We start from the raw sequence: 10,295 nt of genomic DNA on the forward strand, positions 1-10,295 counted from the left end.
AGGTTTTTATGACGTATTCTTTACGTATATATTACTTATATCTTGAACTACGTTGCATTCTTTTTTTCCTTTTCCAACAGGGCAATAGCAAATGTTCAGAAGACAGTACGAATGTATATAGATCTCTTTCTATATATATATATATATATATATATATATATATAAATGTGTACGTGTTGAAATAAAACGTAATTGAGAAATGCTGACCAGAATACCCCAAGTGTAGGTGTGTTTTCCAACGAATCCCGTTTCCGGGAAATTAAAAGCACTATACGGTTTCCGACGCATTATTAGAAACGACTCTGCCAATATTATTAATAAAACCAAAAGTGAAATAAGATCTCAGGAACTATATTCAATATAATACATATATATACATATTGTATTATATTAGATGTTTGCCTATTGGGGTTTACATTAATATATTATATCAGTTTACAAATTATACGCCATACGGTTCGTTTTACTTAGTAAATTTAGTTAAACTTGTTAAATAATGAACGTGATGTATTATAGAATAGATTAGATAGGAATGACCAGCCTTATCTTCCCCCACAAAATCACCCTTGTCTTCAACTCCAGCTAAATTGAAGGCGTGGGAGTTTCTCGTGAAGGATGGTACATCACGTGATGTACCTCACAGGATGAAAGTCAACATTGTGGGATGATACTGCAGTGTAGGAAGGAGATGCCGCTTTTGGCTTAGTGAGAAAGCAGATATGGCTATTCCTACCGACATAGTCTTGAATTTTTTTTATTCGTTCATATTTAAATACGTATATAGTATTATTGCATATTGATAAATAATAATAATATATGAGTTTTAGAGTAGTAATATTTAAATTTAAGACGTAGTCTTTTATTATAAAACAGAGTGTTTCAATAAATAATACTTTTTCAAACATAAGATGTTAGGATTATTTAAATATTCATAATATATTAATTAGAGTTTAAAGAAAATTGAATTACAAATAAAATTTGGTTTCACCTAAGTTATAGGTATATTGAAATGTTTTTAAATATTGATTAAATCCCATGTTACTGTGTATCAAAAGTAAAATAGAAAATTATTTAAATATGTAACGTTCGAGTGTCTGCCTGGATTTGGCAAACAATAGAAATGTTTACAAAGGGTATTTGGGTTTTAGCTATATGATGACCATACACGTCAATGTTGAGCATAATATACCTACTTGCATGTATGTACAGTGTACACGCATAAATAATGAAACAACTAAAATTTCCAACGGTATCAGATTTCACATTATTTTAGGGTAAATGCTTTTAATAATTCAGTGTACGTAAAAATCATAATTAAAAAATAACCATGTTACCGATAGTGAACTAAAAATTAAAATCGCATTCATTATGGTATAAAAATATTTTATTTAAAATCATACAACAGTTAAATATGCATTACGTATCATTATTTTAGAAAAGCTCAGATAAGAATGTTTAATCTCTTATTATATGTAGTACATTTTACTACGAAGTAACAGTGTTGGGACATATACGTCATATATTTTAATATTTTTTTTAGAGCTCAAACAAAATAACTCAGTTTATGTAGATATAGGTGCATTTTACTATGATGTATAATATAATATAGTATACATAATTTATATATTCCTAAGCATGTCATAATTTTTAAAATATATTTAATATTTTTTTTAAATTAATATTAAGTTAACTTATACAATAAATGTATGTTAAATAATTTTTAATTTAACATTATATAGCATTATAAAAATGAACTATTAAAAATATTCGATAAACTACACATCAAAACGACAAAACAGTTTCCGCATGCTGATATGTTATAGGATGATTTATTAATATTAATTTGATTGATATTATTAATAAGATTAATATAAAGTATAAAACGTATTAATATATAGTGTGGTCATAACATAATAGTTTTACAGTTAATATAATAAGTTAATATTTAGGTATAATATAGTACATTATAATTCATAGATAATATTATGGATGATTAATTTATAAATTTATAATAATAATGATCTTGAAAAATTATAAGTTTTTCATTTACAGAATTATCAAAGAAATATTTGAAAAAAAATCATATTTTTTATTATTATTTATAAGTTTTATTTTTTAATAACAAAATGCATTTTATATTCATAAGTAAAATATATTTTTTTAAATTTTAATTCATGCAAATCGATCCTTTAACAGATAACAGTAAGTTATTTTATTTCAAGAAAATATTTTTAAAAAGAATGTTAAATCAAAAATTAAAAACAATAAGAATAAAAATAAAAATAGTAAAAATATATTTTCATAATTATTATAGTAAGTACGTTTAGAGATAACGAGTATTTAGCGACTATTAAAAGAATCACTCTGTATAATAATACATGAGAATAGTATATACTAAGAGTTCGATGGTTGACGCGCTTATAAAAGGCTTACAAGCCTAAAATATATATAACTATCATATTTTCGGTACCTAATGGTTTAAAGTTAAGTATTGCGCATATAAGTTCTTACCTTGCACTTATGCACTAGTTGAAACTTCGAAGAGAGATTACGGCTAGATACTCGGTGAACAATCAAAGCTTCTACCATTAAGACGGATTTTAGACGAGTGACCGACCATTAGTAAGTATCGTACTTAACAGTCGCAGAGACAAATAATAGAACTCGTGGGTGAAACCAATTACCGTCATATTGGCGCTTGTCAGAATAGCACTGACTCGACAACAATTAAGTACCATATATTATTGCACTACATTTTTCATAGCGTTGTTTCCAATATCAAAAGAACAGTTTTTGTTATTCTACAAAAAAAAAAAATGTTTTATTTTTATTATTGTGATTAAGTCCATAACACATCAATAAAAACGTTTGACACATTGAAACAATAATAAATAACAATAATATTACGGTTTTGCAGTGATATGATACTTTCAGTTTAGATAAATATTATTTTATTTTACTGACACGATTATGCCATCTATAAACCATTCGATGTGCGATATTCATGGATAAACGTAGAATTAATATGGCTAGGAATTCTAAAAAGTTTAAGGATCATAAAGTTTGAAAAATAAAATAGGTGTATTTTCGATAAGGTACCTAATTATATTTATAATAATTTATAATATATCAATAGATAATTAAACACGATCGTTCACTGTGGTCTGTGACGGTATTAAAACAGATTAACAAACTATTTTGTATGAATATTTTTGCAGGCCAAGAGTTAATAAGTATTAATAATTCGTTTGATCACAAGTATAAACCTATTAAACCTGCTTCACTACTTTACAACGATATTTATTTATTTACCTAGGTACTGCCAGTGGCGTGTCCAGTATGAGGTTTGATGGGTCAATGCAGTATAAACCATTTAAATTGAATTAGTGAGTAGCTGGCTCCTAAGCCAAATTTTGTATGGGAAAATTGATGATTACTTATTTGAAAACATATTATAATATATACGTTAGGTATATAGTCAGTTTTTCAATGTCATAATATAATTATGTCCGGACATTAAATTATTAATAAACTCTTTGTATGCCAAAGTTTAATATAATCCTAAATAGAGCGTATCATAATAATATAATAAACAATACTTTACCACACGAAGCTTTGTTAATAATAACAAATTACAAATCTAATTAAAACACACTAAATGTATACTAATAATTATTTCTATTATATTTTTCAATATTTTAATATAATTCCTATTATATTATGAGCATTATTAAATTTTATCAAACCAGAAGTTGCTAAAGTAATAACATACTGATTTACTTGCTGTAAGTGAACTCACTGGACTATACCAGTTTTTACTTTGTAGTTTGACTGTCATTTGCTATTATTACCAGTCTATTATTTTGTCTACCAGATTTCGCATACCTACTTTTTTTTTATTAAAATTTTTAAAACTCAATCAACTGACCATAAAAAACGCTTCATTAAACATATCTGACCCACCCTATTATAAATCCCTAGACTCCCCACTGCCCGCTGTACATATATCGTGTTCGTTTAGCTCTTAATTAAGCTATCGATTATTCGTTAATATATTATTATTAGTCAATGAACAGTATTATAAATGCATAGGGCGACACAATAGAAATACAGATGATAACTTGAATTCAACGTACCTATCTATGCCATTGTGGATAGCAATAATTCATAAATTAAATGAACAATAGGAGATCTTAGACCGCAATAAAATAACTGTATGTATATACGCAATCGATTTAATATTAAAATTAACCAATTTATATTCATTCAAAAATCATAGTATTTGGTAAAAAAAAGTATTAATTAGACGTATACATTTGATATTATATAATTTCGTTTTTCCGACAATGTTTAAAAATTATACAGGTTATGCCTAAATGTGTTAATCACCAGATTATAATTTTTAAATTAGTTTTTACCCGTAATAATTCATACCATGCGCTTATGTGTTTAATTAAACATATGTAAGAGTACTCTTATACTGATACATACCGATGTAATTTTCATTAATCCATCATCGGAGTCGTTCACTACGTATACATTAGTAACCGCTGTATACGTCTGCAGCTTCTTCCTATCACATTGTAATAATTATAAAACTATTATAATTATTTTCATTATAATATTCGTGTTATGGTCACGATCAATGTAAACTGCAGTGTATTACAGTTTCGTTTAATCTATCCCATTATTATTCTTCTACAGTAAAAGCGGTTATCTCGATTGATGCGAAACGTTTTGCATAACTTAATTATCGGCGAGCTTCGTGAGTCGAGCGTGGAATTTTAAACGGTCCCAGGATAAACGTGAACGAAGAGTAGAGCATTCAATTGTATTGGCGAAAGGAGAGGGTCTATAACCGCGATCGCTGAAAAGGGGGAAAAAAGGAGAAAAAAAAGTAAAAGAGGCAGCCGAAAAAGTGTACATTCTTCCGTCCCCAGACCATCTCGGAATATTCTATAAAACGGTTGATTCACTCGTATATTAAAATAAATTCACTATAGATACGCCTATGTATCTGCCAAGTCTTGAATTTAACTAAAACAAACTATCCTATGTAAAGGGTGATTAAATTTAAATGTAATCACCGGAAAACATCAAGATTCTCAAAATAATTTTAAATATATGGAAATATTTTTTTTACTGTATTTTTATTTTTTATTCGTTTTTATTTTTCAATTACTTACTACATTTGATTTCATAACAAAAAGTATAATACTGTAACGGTTTGTTACATACTATAAAATAGCGGTATTATATTTCTAAAAATATTGTTGTATATTCATATCTGATATTATTTAAATAGTTATTTTTATTTATAAACACTCAACATTTATATATATTTTAAACGAAGTTTTGTAAAACTTTAATGTTATAAATACTTCAAACTTTATTATATTATTACGTGTTCTGTTTTCTTGATCATAATTTCGTCATTGTCCAATTTATGTTTTCAACATCAAAATATCTTCGGATCTTGTAAATAGAATAAATAGTATAATGTTGTTAGTGCTCGTCTCTCAAATTTAATATTTTTTTCAGTAGTCGATAATTTGAATATAAAAATATTATAGTATTTACTATTCTTCAAAAAAAATAAGTTGTGCGTATTTAATATAAAAATTAGTTAATATAACACATATTACTACAGGTTGGTTACTTACTTTTAACATTTTAATGTGAAATCGATGAACGCGGAATACAAATAAAATCTGAAATATGGTTACACGAAAAAATATTTAAAATGTAGTTACTTTGGTAGTTGTGCCATAATTTATTGTTAAGTAATTTACTCTAATTTTAATTTTATAAAAATTCTGAAACAATTTTTTTTTATTTTAAAAAACAATAATATTTACTACCCGCCATCATACAGTTACTAATTCTAATAATAATTAGTATTAACTACTAAGGCCTCCTGTTATATATTATGCATCTTAATATAAATTATAATATGTGCGTTTACGAGACAATACCGCTATAATAGTCAAGACAGCGAGGCAATTATATTCCTATATCATGAATCTATTAATATATGAATGGTGGTAGTGAATACATCTCATATTATTACCGTGTAATGTATATTGTATACTATCCGTATAAGTAAAATATTGGTCTTAATATGAATTATTTACACGGATAAGTAGTGTGCCAACTGCACGAATATAATATGTACACAAACAAAATTATAATATAATATTATCACGCACAATTCATCGAATCTTGTCTAATAAAATATATATGAATGTTCGTCATAAAAATAAGCAACTAAAAATTGAATAAAAATTAATATAATGATATAATGACAGATACTTTTTCTTTTATTAAACTATTGATATATCATTATTTCTTTTTTTTTAAGTTTTCTACAAAGATTGCCAATAACAGTGTCAGAATCAATAACTGATGTAGGTGGATAATAATGGCTCAACTGTCGAGAGTAAAAACAATTGTACATGATTTTTCTCATTTTTTCTAAAGTTTCAGGTACCTTCTTAAAATGAAAAAAAAATGAATAAAATTGTATTTATGTGGTACTTATGTGTATCGTTATCATTATGTTTGGTGCTTATAGAAATACATGAAAATAACAATCATTCAAATAGTTACCTATTTTTTGTTTTTTTTTTTTTTGTCTTTCTTATTCATATTGTTAAAATATCTCATATTAAGAATAAAGTATGTATGAACTTAAAATTCAATCATGTTAACATATTATGTAAGTACCTCACGTTTAAAATAATTGCAATGTCCTTGTTAGAAAAGTTTTTATTCTTGGTAGTTAAAGATTAGACAACTACAACTGTAGATAAAATATAAATTTCCTTATTGACTACCATTTTCAAATTTAAAAAAATATATATTTTATTTAAAATGTGAAATAAAATATGTTTGTTATATTATAAATTTAATAGAAATATTTGCGCTAAAAATATTATAGATCTTAAATATACTACATATTAGCATATATTAGATACCTAATACACTCTAATTGTATAGGTATCAAAACCTCTAACATTGTTTGTTGATCAATTTCATTTAAAAAAGATTTTAAAATTGTATACAACATATAATAATGTAAATTAAATAATAATGTTTGTTGAAATATAATATATTATAGTTCTATAATATTGTTTTTAATAAAATGTAAAATATGAATGTATTCATTTAGTATCATTTGCAAAAACTAAAACGAAATAATCAATATTTTTTTTTACATCTTTTTTTAATTTTTGACGTTGTTAACTTTAAAATTCGATAAAAAAAAAACGTGACATCAAAATCTATATAAATAGTAATAAATCTCAAGTATTTTTATTTTTATTCATATTTATTGTACTATAATATAAGTAAGTATATTTATATACAATTAGTATCAATTCGATTACCGAGTAGGTATTTTGTATGGAAATTGATAGATTATCATTGTTTATCATGGTTTAAAATTGTAGCCACCTATACAAAAAAAATACATTTGCATATTTTATAAAACAGAAATTCAACACATTTGTTTTAAACGATAATTTAGTTAAACTTAATCAATCGAATTATCTTTCAGTTAAGTAATTACATTTTATGATAAATGGTAATAACGATACAGCTATTATTCAAAGTATTTTATATTATTTTAGCATTTCATGCAATTTCAGTGATAAATAATATTAAATTATAAAATATTGATCACCAAATACATATATACCGTAATAAACTAACAATAGTATTGTTATTGTTTAGCAGATATGCCGCTTGTGTATAAACTTATAGTCATAACAGTAGTACCGTGTTACATGTGACATAGCATGAATAAAATTGGGATTTTGATTTCTTAAAAATCCCAAAAAATCCTAAGTATTCTTAAAATAAATTTACTATAAAAATTTGTTAACAATATATATTTGATCTGCTTAAAAATAATATAACCGAAACGTATCCACGATGATGGATCAATAAGTGATCAGTAGATAAAAAATATAAAAAAATCAAATTTGTCAAAAATAAGCAAGAGTCATTCAAAACGGCTATAACACATGGATGGGTTGGTTAATTACAGAGCTGCATCAATATCAGAAATCAGAATAAAAAATTATTTTTCATTACAATGATTCTAGCCATAATCAAGACCGATAATGATACCTACGCTTAACAACAGTAAAACTAATATAATATGTATTTTCTTTTATAACGTTATTAACCAATAATACATTTTATTCGTTTAACTTAACCTCAAAAACATTTAATTGTACTAGCCATATAAGTATCGTGTACACTGTAAGTGTATAATATTAATATGACGTATATACACATATTTTATATAAATATAATATTGCAGTATCCGAGTATATAATAATATAGAACTGCAACACGATAAGACAAATCGTAGTCACACACATGACATGATACATCAACCTAACACTGATGTAGCAGAATGGCAAACAGCTTGAATAATGTAAACCATATTGTATTGTATATTATTATATAAATATATACGTTCGCACGAGACGTAAGTTGTTTGTTGTTGTTGTGCGTGCGATCAAAGAACCGCACGAGGTGTGATGCGAAATACTTAAAGACGGTGCGAGCGAAGTGCCTGCTTGTATATCCGTGTACTCCGCCACGTAGGTATAATGCACAGAGGTACACCTACAGCAATGCGTGTGAATAATCTTAAATCTAATAAATTACGTATACTATTATTATTATTATTATTATTATTATTACTATTACAATTCCGTCATTATTCGCGATCGCTGTATTTATTACGGCGTGCAGTGTAAATATTATACGTGTGTTCTTTAGAGAGCAGCTGAGTTGTTACGATTGTCTAAATATATATATATATATATATATACATGATATAACAATAATAATGCATACGTACCAACCCAAATAGTCTCCGTATTGTCTTAACGGGGCGACATAATATTATCATGTAATTAGGGTGGCGTCTCTCGCAGTCGACGACGACGTGAGGATATTGAAATGATATGTAAGTGTTAAGCGAACAAAGTTTGTTTTATGCTGATTTGGGATAGATGCATATAATAGTGGCCATAATATCGTCGATAATTATTATGAACGTGCGTGTACGCTCTGTATTTTTGTACATTTCACAATACTCTAAAACAATCCCTAAAACATTAAAATAAAATAATATATTTAACTCTGTCAACATTATAAAAGTAATATACAGGTGCGGCCGACGCTACTGTCGAAACCGGGTGTAATGCACTCGTTCTGGTCGAAATCCAACATAATTTTAAGAACAATTTTTATAATATTATATAATGTTTATTTATTTTTACCTAAACTGATTGTCTTTAAAAATATTATTAAATTGTATTACATTGTTTGTAAAGCTTCAAATAAATATTTATTACTGATTTTTCGTATATCAGAGGAAAAAAGGAAGAAAAATCTACAAGCTGTAATAAATTACAACAATTTCTCTCAAGGTTATCGGTGGTCAATATTTTTTTTAACAGTAATTTTCAATCAACAATTTACTTTATATTTTGTAAGTAGAGTTATCAGTTTATAGTACATCGAGTTTTCCAACAGTATCTAACGAGCTTCGGGACGCATCTATGCCATATGGAAGCAGTCAATATCTATTATGGACTTAAAAAAAAATCCGACCCTAAAATATATTGTGTTTACCCTTGTTGAAGTACCAATGTCGTTCTTAACGATCTAAGATCCATCCGAATGCCAAACCACAGGCATTTAGTTTTCAATTCCGTTAATAGACAGGCTCTGGGAAATCTATATATCCATTATCTATAATAAATACTAAATGAATTAACGTGTTGGTTTTAAACAATAAAAAAAACTATTTTTAGTCTAAATACTGATTTCCAACAAAAAATAATTAAACCATAATACATACGATTTAAGTAAGTAATAGATTATTCAATTTCCATACTAACACAATTCTACCAAACAATTAATATAATGTTGCATTTTACTCCATTTATATGAATGAACATTTATTATGTTATTTATTATTACCTGTATATTTCACTTTGGTTAAAACAAATAAGTGTGTAATTATAATAGTAATACTAGCTATATAGATGTAGACGTATTCGGGCTATTAATTGCAATATGCTGTCAACTGTGATTGGAATATTTAGCAAACGTGTTAAATTTAGCCTATATATTTAGTGAATAATCATGAATTGTTTCCACGATGTTTACTATTTCATTCAATTATAATATATTATCATACATAATTATGAAAATAATATTCAAATTTTTATCTATAGAGAAATGTAAAACGAATTGTCGTTATGACG

Source organism: Rhopalosiphum padi, chromosome 1, assembly GCF_020882245.1.
Source record: "Rhopalosiphum padi isolate XX-2018 chromosome 1, ASM2088224v1, whole genome shotgun sequence".
Classification (NCBI taxonomy): Eukaryota; Metazoa; Arthropoda; class Insecta; order Hemiptera; family Aphididae; genus Rhopalosiphum; species Rhopalosiphum padi.